Source organism: Nycticebus coucang, chromosome 11, assembly GCF_027406575.1.
Source record: "Nycticebus coucang isolate mNycCou1 chromosome 11, mNycCou1.pri, whole genome shotgun sequence".
In the NCBI taxonomy this organism is placed as follows: domain Eukaryota; kingdom Metazoa; phylum Chordata; class Mammalia; order Primates; family Lorisidae; genus Nycticebus; species Nycticebus coucang.
In genome coordinates, this window is record NC_069790.1 from 2,448,538 (window position 1) to 2,466,899 (window position 18,362).

Consider the following 18,362-nt stretch of genomic DNA (forward strand, 5'->3'; position numbering starts at 1 on the left):
TACAGAATATTTGGAGACAAGTATGGAGAATCCTCAGAGATCTAAAAGCAGATCTTCCATTTGACCCTACAATCCCATTACTAGGCATCTACAGATGAACAAAAATCATTTTACAACAAAGACATTTGCACCGGAATGTTTATTGCAGCCCAATTGACAATAGCCAAGTCATGGAAGTAGCCTAAATGGCCATCAACCCATGAATGGATTAACAAATTGTGGTGTATACACCATAGAATACTATTCAGCCATAAAAAAGATGGAGACTTCACATCTTTTATGTTTATCTGGATGGAGTTGGAACGTATTCTTTTTAGTGTAGTATCTCCAGAATGGAAAAAAAAGTTTCCAATGTACTCAATACTAATCACAGGCTCATATAAATGATGAAACACAACATAGTCCAGTAAGAAGGAGGAGACGGGGGAGAGGGGGAGAGTGAATGGAGGGAGGATGGGGAGCATTTGGTGAGATCCCATCTAATACGCACAATGCAAGGGCACATTTCAGAACAGTTAAAAGTGAATTATAATTGTCTTATCACAAAAAATAAATAAGTGACATGATGATTAGGTTAATCAGTTTGATATAAGCATTCCACATTGTATATCAAGTCACCACACTGTACCCCATAAATGTATATAGTAATGATTTAATAAAAAATTGAATTAAAAATAAAGAGACTTCTTTTTTTATAGAATCCTCTTCTAATGACCCAAATCAAGGGGAATGTCAGAGGACAGAGATCTGATTTGTTGGATGATAAACAGTGTATTGGTTTAGTCATTCTATATTGAAAGCATTTTTTAAGATGGATGGCTGCACTTGTTTTCCCTAATGATAATAAATTTGTCACAACTCAGTAACATGGACTTGTCCTTAGAAGTAATTGTTAATAATTTTAAATATTAAGGTCTTGCCAAGGTTGTAAGGATACTGATTCACGTGAAATTTCTAAAGTACAATGAAGCTCCTCTTGGGGGAAATGGCAAGTCTTTAGGACAGATGATAACCTGTGAATAGTACCAAAGCATTTCCACATGGTAGATATGTTAAACTACCTGAAAAATAAAGTGTTCAAGTCTTCAGGAAGGCACAAAACAAAGGTTATTGCTCTGGAGGGCATATTTCTTAGAGGGCTTGCTGAATATATAAATAATTGACTTTTGTTTTTGTTCCATGCCTGTTTGAGGACCCCATTGAAAATATGAGCAATTCAGTTTTAGTTCTGACCTTTGTGAAGATTTTATCGGTGTAGCATGGATGTTTGACTTGTTTTGACTTGTTAGGGTTTTTTTTTTTATTTTTTTTTCACTCTATATTTAAAGTAAAATTTATTAAAAGAAAAGAGGTGTGAGTTAATGCTAAGTGGGGTGGTTTCGGTTTGACTTGTTTTAGTCAGACTCCAAACATTTGAGATATCCTGAACTTGAAGTTCTTCATTTCTAAAATCCTCATTAAAAGCCTCTGACTTGAATCAAAGCCAAGTACTCTTACTGCCTCTTTTCTGAAAGTGCAGGAGAGAAATAGGACCATTTTAGACTCTTTGTACTGAGGGAGGAGCAGTTGCTTGCTTTTTTTTTTCTACTGGATTTTACAAATTGGGTGGCATAACAATAGTGAGCCACTTTTTATGGACACCCTATAGTTTTATTGTTTTAATATAAACATTTTATATTTCTTCCTTTTGGTAAAAAAGCTCCATGATATAAGCCACTGTCTCACAGACTATGCAGTGAGTTGAGCTGGCTCTTTCGTAGCCTTTGAGGAGAATTGCAGGTCCAGCCATTATCATCCTCCTGAGTTATTTTGAAAACATTTGGCTGCAGTATTGGCAGCAAAATATACTGTTTATGGATCATCTCTGCTTCTGTATTTATTTATGACTGGACTGGGCCCACTATCTTCTTTTTTCCTTCCACCGCTGGGCCTGTAGGAGGTACTATAAGTAGTCAAGCACTTTGGATTAACATACTAAAAATCTGCACATCTGCTTTCTAGTTTCTATTAAATTGTTGGATAATCCAGACTTTTACTGGGATATTGACCAAATTTAGTTTTATTGGAAAATTAAAAAAAAAAAATTCTCCCCTCCAGTGGGCTGGCCTTCCATTTTTGAATTCTTCCCCTTTGAGGCTCAGGCTTGTGAGTTTGATTCAGCCCCACCGGCTGACTGTTGCTTTTGTTGCTTGAACATTTGGAGTGACATGTGAAGAATCCTTGGAAGATGTGTCAAGGAACATTTCCCTGCGTTTTCCAGCAGGAGCTTTATAGTTGGAGGTCTTGCAATTAAGTGTTTAACCCATTTAATGAGGTCCTGTTTCATTCTTATGCAGGTGAACAGTCAGGAGTCTTCAGCACCAGTTAGTGAAGAGACTGTACTCCCTCCATTGCAAATTTTTGGTACCCTTGCCTAAGGCACTTGTTTTCTTCTTGATAGTGACCCCACACCCTGCTTGCTGCCCCCAATCATTCCTGAGATTTTTATTATTATTGTTTCTTTCTACCTTGATCTGGAGGTCTTTGGGTCAAGAGGTCATAAGCCCACACGGCAGGGTCGGTCCAGAACCTGGACTGGGGGAAGGTGGGTTTCTGTGTGCTCATCAGGTGGCACGCAGCGAGGAAGGGCAAGGAAAATGTGTGGAACAGGAGGAACCAGCGGGGCAAGGGAGCTGATATCTGCTAACGGGGAATCTGGGGACCTCACCCAGTAGGTGGGGGTGACAGGCAGAGAAGCTGCAGATCAGGTCTCAGAGAGGCCCATCCCCCGGCTTGGGATGGGGGAGTTCAGAGAAAACCTGCGAGGCGGGGACTCACTTCCACCGCCCAGTAGGTTTCATCGCCGTTGAGTCAGTAGCTGCAGGCTGCGCTGGGGCCCACGAGTGAGGAACGACCACGCAGGGAGGGGACAGTTCAACTAGGCCAGAGGAGACGGGGCACAAATGGGTTTGAAACAATTAGTGTTGGGCCCCCAGATGGATGCTGAGGCAGCAGTAGATTGAAAAAATATATGACACAAATATGGCAAAGGTCTGATAATAGTGATCTGACCTAAGATGGTAAACCCACAAAAGTAAAAAGTAAAAAAGCTACAGATACATAAAAGATAAAACAGAAATCCTGGGAATTTAGATCAAGATGAAGATTTTAGAAAGTAGAAATATCAAACTGAGTAACTCTTCTAGGAGATAGCAAAAATATATACATTTTGCAATATCAAGCTTGAGCAAATGGATAGACAAAAACTTGCTAAGGCAAACATACTAATATTTTATTATAATTTTAGTAAATGGATGGCACATGTCTATGCACATGTGTAATGTTTTGAACTATTTGATTGTGAGTATGTCTAATAAATTTGGAGAAACAAAGAACTTAATTTGAGGAATTTAAGCCAGTATCTGGGTCATAGGATTTTCTGTCACAAGCATTTATAGGAGAAATGTCTTAATAAATAATAGAAAAATGCAAATAAATATTATAAAATTTAATAAACATGTAAAAACCTCAGACTGAAAGATAAAAATTAGCACCATGAAGAAAATAGACTTTTAAAGTTTCCAGAGAGAAAGGTAAAAATACAAAGCAAACAATAAGGTCAAATTAACATCCATACTCCATAGATCTATTAGGCATAAAAGATCACTGGGGAAATATGGTTAGTCATTAAAAAATAATCTTAGTATTTTATATCAAGCTAATTGTCATTGAAATGTTAGGTAGAATGATTATTCTCAAGCAGAAAAAGCCTCAGGAAATATATCATACAAAGATATAAGACAATGTAGACACTGAAAAATATCCTTGAAAGAAGTGTTTAAATAAGGAGAAAAACATATACAGGAGATGCTGCAAATTGTATGGTAAGGGTATTCAACTTTCATGACAAAACATATTTTGATCATTTTCCGGAAAATAAACTTGTATGTCACATATTAAAATGCCTTTATAAACAGTTATTGTCTGAGAGGCACGGGCTTATCAGACTCACTCTCACAGTTCTTGGGTTACAATGATTGCTCTCTAAATAACTATGTAAAGAATGGAAATAAAATTCTCAGAAAAGTTAAAAAATATTACAGCTATTGATACAAGTCAATCAAAGGGATATTAATAAAAACAGTGCCTAGCATGGTGCTCAACTTCTAATAGGTGCACAGAAAGTATTGGTGAAAAGGCTGAGTGACTAACAGACCCGCTGACTTTATGAACCAACACAAAGAGAGATACTTCACAAAGCAGTGTGGTATCCACAGGCAGCACGTGGTGTGGATACAAAGACAACACCCTAAGGGCAGAGAAGGGAAACAGATGGGAATAAATGACGTCGTTTAGTTATAGGTATAAAATGAGGGAAAAGACCAAATAGGTTCATATAAAATTAAAAATTAACACAAAGATCTGGTAATCTTGAAGTATTATTTATGATTTTAAAAATCCTCTAAACATTAAAAAGCATATTGCATAAAAAATTCAGCATTTATTTGACCTTATTCCTGGTTTTCTTTAACCTGGGAGGATACTAAATTTACTCCCAGAATATGTCTAACTTGAAAGCTATTGTGTGAATGTAAAGTTCACAAACAGATTATTAATGTCAAAACTGCGGAGCAATAATAAACCCAACAAGGCAATAAATGTTATGAATCCTCATCTTGAAAATCCAAAAATAAAAATGAACTAATTGGCTCCATAAATTTACAAATATAACTGGGAACTTCGATCTAATTTTTGACCTTCTGAAATTACTGTCTACAACTTATAAATTTTCCTGCCCATGCACACACTAAAACAACAAGATATTTTAACATGTTTGTAACACAATTTTGACATTTAAATTGAAATATATTAACAACAGTACTACATCCTTAGTAGTACTAACACCCCAAATTGATCTGTCAACCTACAAACACAGGCTACATACTTATTAGTACTAACACCCCAAATTGGTCTGTCATTCAGAAAAGCAAAGACTAACCCCAAAATATAATAAGGGAACAGCAAAGGAAGCTCAGCTGTATGGCTATAATCATTCAACAATCTTCATCTCTACACTTGAAATGCCCCTCTGAGGAAAAAGTGATAAATTATCCATGTCTTGTGCTTAGGTATCTAATTATGAAATTTAGACATAGGGAAATCTCCCAAACTCATTTTTTAGTAGAAAAATAATGTGTGTAGATAAGTAGCTTTATTAACTTTAAGAAAATAAACATATTGGAAGGATTCCGAGAGAACAGGTGATATCTCTCGTCTTGACAGGGGTGAATTGCCTTACACGAATTATGTAACCTTTCCAAACCACCATACACCTGTCTGCAGGATCTGCCTACCTGATTACATTTCTTCAGCTCCCACTGCTAGCTTCTAGCAGCAGTTCTCAACCTGTGAGTCGTGACTCCTTTGTAACAATAAAAATACATCGTGGAATTAGGAAGGTGGAGAACCACTGTTAGAGTTTGTGAGCCAGTCTAGCCACCAAATCACCAGGGAAGGTTTAATGGTATGTGTGAAATCACCATCCACCCACCCTTATCCTCCCACATCCAGTGCTACAGACAGAGCTGAGAAAACTTAACAAACGCAGGTAACTGGCACCATCATGCCATTTGACTGCCCTGGAAATTTAATTTCTGGGCAAACCAACTTTAGCCAAATCTTTGATTCAGGCTTGGATTTATAATGTCTCCATATTCAACAAATAAATAAAAACAAGCACTGATTTCTGGATATTGAGTTAGGTTCAGCCAAACTATTCTAGTGTTCAAATGGTAAGGTTAAAGTAGAAAATTTCACTTTGGTGGCAGTTCTCTTGGGTCAGGCTGTTTGTTAGTTCTGAGCAGGGTGGGTGTAGGACGTTGTTAGGCTAGTTTGCCCTGGCATGGGTCAGGCTGACCTGGGCCAGGTGGAAATGGGACCTGATCAAGACCGTGCAGGTAGGTTGTTGTGGGGGAGCTGATTAATGTCCCTGGGGCTTTAGATGTGGACCCATGGAAATACATTCTTAAGGAACAGAGTTGATCAAGACCATGGAAAGGTTCCAACAAGCAGCTGACACCATCAACGTAGTATATGAAATCCAGATTTTGTACTTCCTGCACCCACTAAGGGTAGGGCCAGGTTTGCTGTCCAAACTGTCAGAATAAACCTTTCCTTTCTTGCTTAACATTGCTTACTCTTGTTTCTTTCAATTATTTTGATGACTACCTTGAACTATCATCACACATCCCTAACAGTTTGCTAAAAATATGTCAGAAATAAACCACAAACAGTATAAAAAGGGGACAGTGTAATATGAGCTTTTAAAAAATCTCACTTGCATTTGATCTAGAAAAAAATGAAAAATTTCCCCAAGGTCAGTGGAGGTATTGCTTATAATAGAATAAACATTAGTCTGCCCCATTCTTTGTAAGTCCATCACTTTCAAACTTCAGGCCAAAAAGTGTAGACTTGACTCTGGTTGACATGTCCCTATGGGGGATGACCTATCCCAGTTGCCTTCTTCCCCTCTGAGGCTGCGTCCTCCCCCCATGGTGCCTAAGCCCATGCTGCTACTGTCCCCCCACCTGTACCTAAAGCCCCCCACTGCTACTGTCCCCCAACCGTGCCTACCCCCACTACTTACCCCCCACCATGCCTAAACCCCCCTGCTATGTCCTGCCCAGACCTAACCCCCCGCTACTACATCCTGCCAGTGCCTAACCCTGTGACTGTCCTCCCCTGCCTAACCTGCTGGCCTTCTGCTGCTACAGCAGCTGCCTCACTGAGCTGGGTCTCCTTTCTTTTTCTTCCTTCACTCCTCAACACAGACACCCACCATCACTCTGTCATTTAAGTCAGACACTTCCCAGGCTCTACATCACTCAGGGTAAGTGTTAAAATCCCTAAAGTGACGGTAACAGATGAGCATATGTTTGTTCAGACTGACTACTACTGAAAGCTTGGTACTTGTCCCCAAGGCCCAATCAGTGAGGATGAAAAAGGAAGGAAGTAGTTTGAGGAAAAGGAAAGAGAAGCTTATTAATTTGCCAGCAGATGAGGAGGGCATCAGGCTATCATCTTGAGAGACCACTGTCCTGCCCTTAAGCAGAAATATAGACCTTTACAAAGAGGCATTTTCAGAGGTTGGTCTCGGATCTAAGTGACCAGGGTCACACATCATGACCTTGGGCTGGTGTCATTTGGCCATATTTGGTGGTTTAGGTCAGCCTTATCCTTGGTGAAGATGACGTGGTGAAGTTGATCCTGACTTCTGACAATTCTGCTGTGCCATCTCCGGTGCTTTAAGATACTAGAAAACAAAGAACAAACAACATTTTTCTGCTCCTTTGATTACTGGCCTAGAGCAGGAAAGCAGGTTTTAATTCCCAAAAAGGGGAGGAGGTTTTTCATTTTTTTTTTTTTTTTTTTAGAGACAGCATCTCACTTTGTCACCCTGGGTAGAGTGCTGTGGCATCACAGCTCACAGAAACCTCCAACTCTTGGGCTTAGGTGATTCTCTTGCCTCCGCCTCACAAGTAGCTGGGACCACAGGTGCCTGCCACAACACCCGGTTATTTTTTGTTGCAGTTTGTACGGGGCCAGGTTTGAGCCTGCCACTGTCGGTATATGGGGCCAGCGCCCTACTCACTGAGCCACAGGCACTGCCCAGGGTGGGAGGATTTAAAGAGACAATTTGTATCATATTTTGCCCTTTATCAGATGTTTAGCTGTGTTCCATAACTTGATCATACTTGTTCTCCTGCCACAATCATCAGACTACCACGCTTTCATTCTTGAAACTATCTCCAGAGGGATGCTGGGTTGTGTGGCCCATGTGGTAGACCGTTCTGACCATCCCAGGCCTCCCAGGAGAGGGGACACTCCTCTTTGCTATTCTTTGATTCCATGGGAACAAATTTCTCTGTGGCCTGTCATCTGCTGTTCCCTGGGCCTGGAATACTCACCCTCAGGTTTCTCATCACTATCTTCCCTGGCACTTTCAAGCCTTTACCTAAATGCAGCATTCTCAGCCTGTCTGGCATGTGTTGTTGTTGAAAGTTTGGGTGGAGGGGTAGGTCTAGGTAAGTTGCTCATCACACAAAGATCCAATGACTGAGACGATGAGACTGCCGAGGGAGAAAGGGACTTTTAATACAACAGACATCTTCTCAGAAGATGGGAGGAGCTGCCTCAAATGCCTCTCTCAGACTAAACTGTAAACTTTTAAAGAAGGGGCCACAAGCCTTCAGGGAGGCAGGTGTGCTGGGCAGGTTGGGGGCTGGTGAAGCTGGACATTAAGCAGTCTGCCCTGGGCCTTCCCAATCTCTGTTCCTTTGTCTTACAGAAAATCCACCATTTGTGGGAAACAACTCAGAAGGTCAAGTAGTTAGGGAAGGGAGAGGATTACATAGGGCTTATTGAAAGTCGCTCAGTGAGGGGCCAGTTAAAGACCCCCTTCCTAACACTGCCTGGTCTGTTTTCCTAGTACTCATCAATATCTATTTATCTGCCTCTAGGACAACTAAGGAAAGAGAAAATTCTTCAAGTAGCCAGTATTAAGTACCAGTTGACCTGCGAGTACACATTCATCAGGCTGACAATGGATTTTTCAGCAGTTTCCAAGCCAGAAGAAAATATTTGTCTATCTTTAACATTCTTAAACTAAAGAATTTTTAGCTCAGAATTCTGTATCCTGCTAAACTAAGCTTCAAAATTGATGGAGAAATCAAATTTTTTATGGATATGCGAACATTGAGGAAATTTGCCACAAGGTCAGCTCTACAGGAAATACTTAGATGTATTCTTCACACTGACCATCACAATGGCCCACCAACATAGGAAGCACCCACAAATTAAAGGACAAAACCTACCTTCTACAGTGGTACAAAGAATAAAACTAACCTATGGACTTTCACACACACCAAAAAAAAAGCTAAATAGAACTCCACCACACTTGTTAATTCTCACTCAAGAAAATGTTAATGGCTTGAATACTTCACTGAAGAGACACAGGCTGGCTGACTGGCTCAAAAAGTAAAAGTCATCCATATGCTATTTTCAGGAAACACACCTAATCTTGAAGGAAAAATCAAGGCTCAGGGTTAAGGGATGGAAATCAATATTTCAGGCAAATGGAAATCAAAAGAAATGAAGGGTCACAATCTCGTTATCAGACACAAGTGGATTTAAAGCAAATAAACTTAAGAAATACAAAGATGTCACCTCATATTGGTCAAGAGAACAATAGGACAAGAGAACATTTCAATTCTGAATATTTATGCCCCCAACTTAAATGGCCCCAAATTTATGAGATAGAACTTGATTGGTCTCAGCAAAATCATATCCCATAAGACCATAGAAAGCTGGGAACTTTAGCACCTCTCGGACAGAACTGGATAAATCCTCAATAGAAACTAAACAGAGATACAAGGGACTTAAATGTGACCATAGAACAAATGGGCTTACTAGACACAAATAAAGCATGCCATCCCAAAGCTAAGGAACATACGTTCTTCTCTTCAGCCCATGAAACGTAATTCATAATAGATCTTACCCCAACATACAAATAAAACTTCAACAAAATTAAAAGAATTGAAATTATACCTTGTATCTTCTCAGACCACAAGGCAATAAAGACAAAACTCAACTCCAACAAAAATTTTTATCTCCACACAAAGGCATGGGAATTAGTTGACTGACAGTTGGGTCAAGGAAGAGATAAAGGAAGAAATCCTTAAATTCCGCAAACATAATAACCATGAAGCTATAAATTACCAAAATCTATAAGATGCTGCAAAAGCAGTTCTAAGAGAATTTATTGCATTAGTTGTCTGCATATGGAAAACAGAAAGAGAGCACCTGAATGAATCATCTTAAGGAAATGGTAAAAGAAGAGAAATCTAAACCTAAAGCTAGCAGAAGAAGAGAAATAACCAAAATTAAATTACAAAAAAGCAATTGAAACAAAAGAATCATTTTAAAAATTAATAACACAAAAACTTTGTTCTTGGAAAAGATAAATAAATTGATAAACCATTAGCCAGACTAACTAGAAGCAGAATAGTAAAATATCAAATAATGTTTATCAGAAATGAAAAAGGGGCAATAACATCGGATACCACAGAAATACAAGAGATTACCTCTGACTACTATAAGAAAATCTAAGCCCAGAAATTTGTCAATGTGGAGGTAAAGAACCAATACCCGGAATCACACCATTTCCCTAGACTTATCCAACAGAAAATAGATTTCCTGAACAAACAAATAGCAAGCCTCAAGATTGCAGAAATAACAAAAAAACTTCCAACAAAGAAATTCCCTGGACCAGATGGCTTCACATCAGAAGTCTGTCAAATTTTCAAAAAAAGAGTTTTTAAGTTTTTACCTATGCTGCAGAAACCATTCCAATACATTGAGAAGGAAACTTCCCCCAACACATTCTGTGTAGCATACATCACCCCAATTCCAAAACCAAGAAAGGACTCAATGCAAAAATAATCAATAATATCTTAGCCAAAAGATTACAGCTACACATTAAAAAAATTCTACATCATGATAAAGTAGGTTTCATCCCAGCATGCAAGGCTGGTTTAACATATGCATATCCATAAATGCAATTCATCATATCAATAGAAGCAAAAACAAAAACCCCATGATTCTCTTAAAGGATGCAGAAAAATCATTTGATAAAATTCAGCAACCTTTTCTAACAAAACACTTAAGAATGTAGACATATGTGACACCTTTCTTAAACTGATTGAAGCTCCCTATGACAAACCCACAGCTAATATAGTGGATGGAGAAAAACTGAAAGCTCTTCCACTTAGAGCTAGGACCAGACAAGGTTGTTCTCTATCTCCATTACTATTCGACATAGTTCTGGAAGTTATAGCCAATACAGTCAGGTAAGAGAAGGATATACAGGGCATCCAAATGGGGTCAGGGGATGTCAAACTCCCCCTCATTGTCAATGATATGATCTAAGTAGAGAACCCCAGAGACTCAACCACAAGATTCCTGGATGTGATCAAGAAAGACAATAGCATTTCAGGGTATCAAATCAATGTCCACAAATCAGTAGCCTTTGTATACCTCAATAAGACCCTAGTTGAGAAGCTAATCAAGGACACAATTCCCTTCACAGTAGCTTCAAAGAAAATGAAATACCTACAAATATACCTAACAAAAGAGGTGAAGGGCCTCTACAGAAAGAATTATGAAACCCTAAGAAAAGAAATAGCAGAAGACATTAACAAATGGAAGAACATACCATACCCTTGGCTTGGAAGAATAAATATTGTTAAAATGTCAATACTACCCAAAGTGAACTACAGATTCAGTGCAATCCCCATTAAAATACCAACATCATACTTTGACAAACTGGAAAAAATAGTTCTTTGTTTCATATAGAACCAGAAATATCCCCATATAGATAAGGCAATTTTTCACTATAAAGTTAAAGCTAGAGGCATCAATTACCAGACTTTAGGCGACAATACAAGTCCACAGGATCAAAACAATGTGGTATTGGCACAAAAAATAGAGACATAAACATTTGGAACTGAATAGAAAACCAAGAGACGAAACCAGTCTCTAGTTGCCATCTGATGTTTGATAAACCAAACAAAAACAAAAGCATACACTGAGGAAAAGAATCCCTATTTAATAAATGGTGCTGGGAGAACTGGTTAGCCACAGTAAAAGACTTAAACTGGACCCACACCTTTCACCACTTACAAAAGATTGAAATTTAATGCCTGAAACAATAAAAATCCTAGAAGAAAGTGTAAGGAAAACTCTTGAGGATGTCAGCCTGGGGAAACATTTTTATGGAGAATACTTCAGTGGAAATTGCACCAACAAAAATAAACAAATGGGACTTAATTAAACTAAAAAACTTCTGTACAGCTAAGAACACAACAACCAAAGCAAATAGACAACCTTCAGAAAGGGAAAAAATATTTATATATTACGAATCTGTAAAGGCTTGATAATTGGATCTATAAACAACTCAAACTAATCCACAAAAAAAAAAAAGGTAAAGAATCCTATCTATCACCGGGCAAGAGACAAGAACAGAACCTTCTCTGATGAATGGCTAACAAACATATGAGAAAATGCTCATTGTCTCTAATCATCAGAGAAATACAAATCAAAACCACCCTGAGGTGTCACCTAACCCCTGTAAGATTAGCCCACATTACAAAGTTCCAAAATTGCAAATGCTGATGCAGATGTGGAGAGAGAGGAGCACTTTTACACTGTTGGGAGGACTGCAAACGAATACAGCCTCTTTGTAAAGAAGTATGGAGAATCTTCAGGGAACTCAAATTAGATCTCCTGTTTGATCCTTTAATCCCACTACTAGGCATCTACCCAGAAGAAAAAAAAAATCATTTTATCATAAAGACATTTGCGCTAGATATTTTATCGCAGCTCAATTTACAATTGCCAAGATGTGGAAACAGCCTAAATACCCATCGACTCAGGAATGGATTAACAATCTGTGGTACATGTATACCATGGAAACCTATTTAACCATTAAAAAAGATGGTGACTTTTTATCTTTTGTATTAACCTGGATGGAGTTGAAACACATTCTTCTTAGTAATTATTGCAAGAATGGAAAAGCAAATATCCAGTGTACTCAATACTATCATAAAGCCTGTAAGCAGTCTAATTCATGCCCATGTAGGAGTAAAACTCAATTCAATTCAAGTTGGGAGGAGGAGGATCAGGGAAGGGGAAAGAAAGAGGCTTGGGGGCACAATGTAAGGGTATATGACACACCTTTTGGGTGCAGGACACAGCTACAAGAGGGAATCTATGTAGTAAATTCACATATTGTGACCTGATTGTTTATACTCTTACATTAATTTGAAATTAAAGCAAACCAAAAAACCTGCCTGTTTTTCTAAATCTTAAGCATTTACCTTACCACCAGCAATGCATGCATGTTTCAGTTTCTCTGAATCCTCAGTGTGATCAATATTCTTAACAATTATTTGACCAGTTCTAATGGGTCTTATTATGGCTTTACTATGCATTTCTCTACTGGAAAATCAAGCTGGAAACCTTTTCATATGCTTATTGACATCTACATGTCTTCTTCAGGGAAATCTCTGTTCATACTTTTTGACAATTTGTACTTGTATTTTTTTCCTGATGAGTTTTGAAAATATTTCTACAAATTGTAAATATTAGAACTTTGTCATATATGCATTTGCAAATATTTTATCTCAGCCTATAACATGTTTTACATCCTCCTATTAGAGTCATTTGTGGGGAAAAATTGTTTAATTTACATAGGGTCAAATTTTTCAATTTTTCTCTAATGATTACATTTTGGGTATCATGTCTTTCCCCACTCTCTTAGCCTTAGATACCAAACATTTTCTCCTGTTTTTTTTTTCCTAAGAATTTTATCATTTTCACTTTACATTTATTTTATAATCAACTTTGGAAAATTTTTATATAAAGTATGAAATTTTAGTCAGGGTGTATTTTCCCTATAGACATCCAATTTGTTCTGGCAACACTTGTTGGAAAGGCTACTCATGTGCTATCTCACTACTATGGCATCTTTGCCAAAAATCAGTTGTATGGGTCTCTTTTTGGGATCCCTAGCTGATCAAGTGCCCTTTTTTTCTTTTTATTATTATTTTTTTTATTAAATCATAACTGTATACATTGATATGATCATGGGGCATCATACATTCGCTTCATAGACCATTTGACACATTTTCATCACAATGGTTAACATAGCCTTCCTGGCATTATCTCAGTTACTGTGCCAAAACATTTACATTCTACATTTACCAAGTTTCGCAAACCTTTGTCCTCATGTTGGTGACCTTAATTTGCATAAACTACTAGAAACTTGAAACTTGGGCTTAGGAACCTTTCTGTCTGAGATTATATATATATATATATTATCTTAGAGCAGTAGTAAGCTAACAATATGGAGCAACATTAATATAAATTAGTATTTTACTGGGCTATCTCTCTTTTCTACATTGATCATCTTTTTTTAAATTAGTTCAAGTTAAGTTACTATCCCCCAACAAGCCTACCTAAAGCCAAGGCCCACTGGCTTTCCATGTAAGTTATTAGGCTTATCGAATGATTATTGTTACTTTAAGATTATATGCTAGGAGTCCGGCAGAACCTCTGTAAGGTGACTACCCAGGGGCTATGACAAACTGGTCAACACACGGAGGTGGTCAGCATCAGGAACTAGGCCTACTGTACTGACATGTACGTGTGGCGCATGTCTGGTCTATGATAATTAGGTCAGCTTAAGGAGGTGGTCAGTGTAAGGAAGTGGCCGCTGAGGAGTTTCTCCTGAATATTCAGTGAAGTCTCATGGTCAGTGCCCACCTTAGAGACCCTTCATCGATGCTTGGTTTTCATGGCCCGTGCACATGCACATTTCTTTCCGACATTTTTGTTCCTGGAAGCAGGAGTTGCTCTAGGGCAACCCTAGGTGCCTTCTTACTTTTCTTCCTCTTTTCATCCCAGAATTTGCTTTATTGAGCACTTGGCCATTGTCAGTACTTTTTCCATAAGCTTAACATTGGATTTGATCTGAGTATTATGATAGAATAATTAGTATTTCTGTCATTTCACAGCAGGAAATATTTCTAATGTTTTCCTTTGCCAAACTGCCAAATTCAGTAGTCTAAAGATTGTTTTTATCTTCTGTCAACAATGAGAGATTTTATTTTGCAGACTAAAATCATTCCATTTTTATTTTTAGGGATTGCATTTTGCTATAGTCTTAATGTTGGTGCTATCCCAAAATTCATATATTGAAACCTCATGAATGAGATTAGCACCTTTATAAAAGATGCCCCAGAGAGCTGCCTCACCTCTCTGCCGTAGAAGGACCCCGTGGGAAGACGGCCATCCACAAAGACAAGACTCTAACCAGGCATCCAATATGCTGATGCCTTTATCTGGCACCTCCCAGTCTCTAAAACTAAATACATTTTCTCTGTTTGTAATTTAGCCAATTTATGGTATTTCATTATTACAGCCGGATGGACTAAGACACAATTATGCCACATTACCCACAACTTCTGGTTATTTGCTATTTGATTGGAGGATAATTTGGTTAATTGTGTTCATCTTCTTTGCTTTGTTCTTTTTCCTCTGATGACTTACTGTTATTCTTTTAGTAATGACTCCACATGCTCATGGTATCGTGTTGACTGCAACATTCTATACATGAATACTTCAGAATTGATATTCCAACAATGGCCAGTTCTTCTACTGGAGCAGATTTTAATCACCTTCCTTATTTCCATGGGAAAATCTCTAATGTGAATGAACATTTCGGTTACCAGTTAGTGCATAGATTTGAAATAAACTAAAAAAACTATATGTCAAGGGCATAATATGTGTTGCCTAAATCTGTGGTATTTTAATTAATCTATATGAAAGTGATCTCTTGACATTCAGCAAAATCCAGTCCCAAATACCAGGGATGGGTATTCACTGCTCTGAAGCATGATTTCGTATCTCTATACTTGATAAGCACTCCAGGGGACTCTAATGCAGGTGTTCTTAGGTTCATTTTTTTAAGAAAGGTTGCCAATATCAAACCACAGGAAGTTACTTATAACTTACCATAAAGCTCTGATTCCACATAGAAACTTCTCTATCTTGAATTCAGTGACCCAGAGCATTTTATAAACAAGGTCATGTTTCTTTACCAGCAGTGATCCACCTGCACCAACCTATTTGTGTTTTATCCCCCCCAGGACCACCACAGACAGAGCCTCAATGCCAGAAAAAAATGTATCACTTGATCTAGGAGAGAGATAAGACAATTTCTCTCCTATTGGGAAGGCAAAAGAAAATCCCCCAAACAAACAACAAAAACCAAAAAAATTAATAAAAACTGACCTTTGGGTCTAAATTCCTAGACTCTAAGACCAGCTTTGTTGTATTATCAGAATCGGCTCAGGAAATTCACTTAATCATTTTAAGCTGGATATTGCTGTTTTTAGTAAAATAGGACATGAAAATGACCTATATCCTAGGATACTGGAGAGAATTTGAGTGAGGTGACACTTATTAAGTACTAAGCATTCAGCTTGGTTCGGAAGAGGTGATCACCAAATACTAGTAGAGGATGCTACCACTCGAGTGATACATTTTTTGCGATGGAAATCAGGTTTTCCAATCCACATCTCTACTCTCTGAGTAATTCTCTCTGCCATTCAGTAAGACAACTGTTAACAAGTCAACTAATGCGTCAGGAGCCTCAGCTGTAGAAATCAGCGCAATGCGTACACTTGGTCCCAGAACTGAAAGCTTTCCAGGAAGTCCCTGAAAAACATTTGGAAGGTCTTATTTGGTCAGAGATAATGTTTTGTTTATTTTTTGTTTGTTTGTTCGTTTCTTTTTCTTTTTCTTTTTTTGTTGTTTTTTTTGCAGAGAATTCATGGAGATCTGGGCTGTCTTTCCCAGCACAGATTGGACATCATTTACACCTGGTAACCACAAAGGCTCACCTGCTACGTTGATCTCTCATCTCTAGGGAAGTGAAAAAATTCACCAGACTGCAATTTTGGATAATAATGCCAGGAAAGATAGGTGAAAAAAATACTCATTTCAGCATTCGAAATAAGAGTCTACTGGAGCTTCCTCATCCCCCCTAATGTGGCCTAGGTGATCATAAAGTTACCCAGATCCTACTGGAGGGAACTTTTGACTAATCAGAAAGAAAAAGTAAGTCACATTCATTTATCCATTTTTTTTTTTTTTTTCAGTTTCTGGCTGGGGCTGGGTTTGAACCATTACCTCCGGCATATGGGGCCAGTGCCCTACTCCTTTGAGCCATAGGCGCCGCCACCCCCATTTATCCATTTTTAGTAGAAGAAATTTTCAGTTTGTAAAATGTAAAGTGGAGTGTGTGCTAACCCCTAATGCACCCAAACCCAGGTTAGATGATTAATAACTCACAACCAGTCTTGGTCAATCTGTGATACCCAGTATCAACTTTGTACAGCTTTATAAAAATATGTAATAAAATGCACATATTTAATAGTGTACAATGTGATAAATATTGACACATGTATAAGCCTATAACCATCACTGCAATAAAGATAATGCAGATTTCTTTAACTCCTCCTGCCCCATGTATCTCCATCCTCCTTAGCCAACCCTCTCAACTCCTGTTCTCAAACTCTGTTGGAGAGAGTTTGAGAAAGTTTGATTGCTCTGATTTTTGTAACTATAATTTTGTATTTCATAAAATTTTATATAAATGGAAATATATAGTACACTATATACTCCCTTTTCAATCTACATTTATTAAACTTAGCATAATTATTTTGAAACATATACTTGTTTTCTCATGGATCAGCAATTTGTTGCTTTTTATCACCTAGTTGATTTTTATTATACTATGTTTCTTTTTTTTTTTTTTTTTTTAGAGACAGAGTCTCACTTTATGGCCCTCGGCAGAGTGCCGTGGCCTCACACAGCTCACAGCAACCTCCAACTCCTGGGCCTAAGCGATTCTCCTGCCTCAGCCTCCCGAGTAGCTGGGACTACAGGCGCCCGCCACAACGCCCGGCTATTTTTTGGTTGCAGTTTGGCCAGTCACCTGAGTGTGTTTGACTCTGAAAAATAGCTACTGTGAATGCACTACTATTCTCTGAACATGCATTTTCATTTCTCTTGTATTTCTCCTATGAATGGAACTTCTAGATTAGATGGTGAATGTGCTTTTATCTTCTTAAATAAGTCAGCAAACTCTTTTTAACAATTTCACCAAAAATCTAGGTGAGATTGGATTGAGTTGTTTCATATCCTTAGCAACACTTGACATGCCCAAACTTTATGATTTCAACCATTCTAGTGGGTGTGTGGAGGAATACATTGGGTTTTACATTATTCATTTTATAATGAACAATGTTCGAACATCTATTAATATGTTTCATTGCTGTCCGTATAGTATTAATATTTCTTGTAGTGAAATGTCCGTTGAAATAAGTTTTCCCCCCCATAGGGTGATTTTTCTTTTTGAGGTTTTTATTTTTCTAATAACATTCCAGACACAAATTCCCACCTTGATATATATTTTGAAGCCATTTTTCCCATTCTTGAGATACTTTACTAAGAAGAATATGTTCCAGCTCTATCCAGGTAAACAAACAAAAAAAAAAGTGTAAAGTTTCCCTCTTTTTATGGCTGTATAGTATTCCATGGTATACATATATCACAAACTATTTATTCATTCATGGATTGATGGACATTCAGGCATCCCCCACGACTTGGCTAGTATCAATTGGGCTTCAATAAACACTCTGGTGCAAATGTCTTTGTTGTAAAATGACTTTTATTCATCTGGGTAGATAACGAGTAAT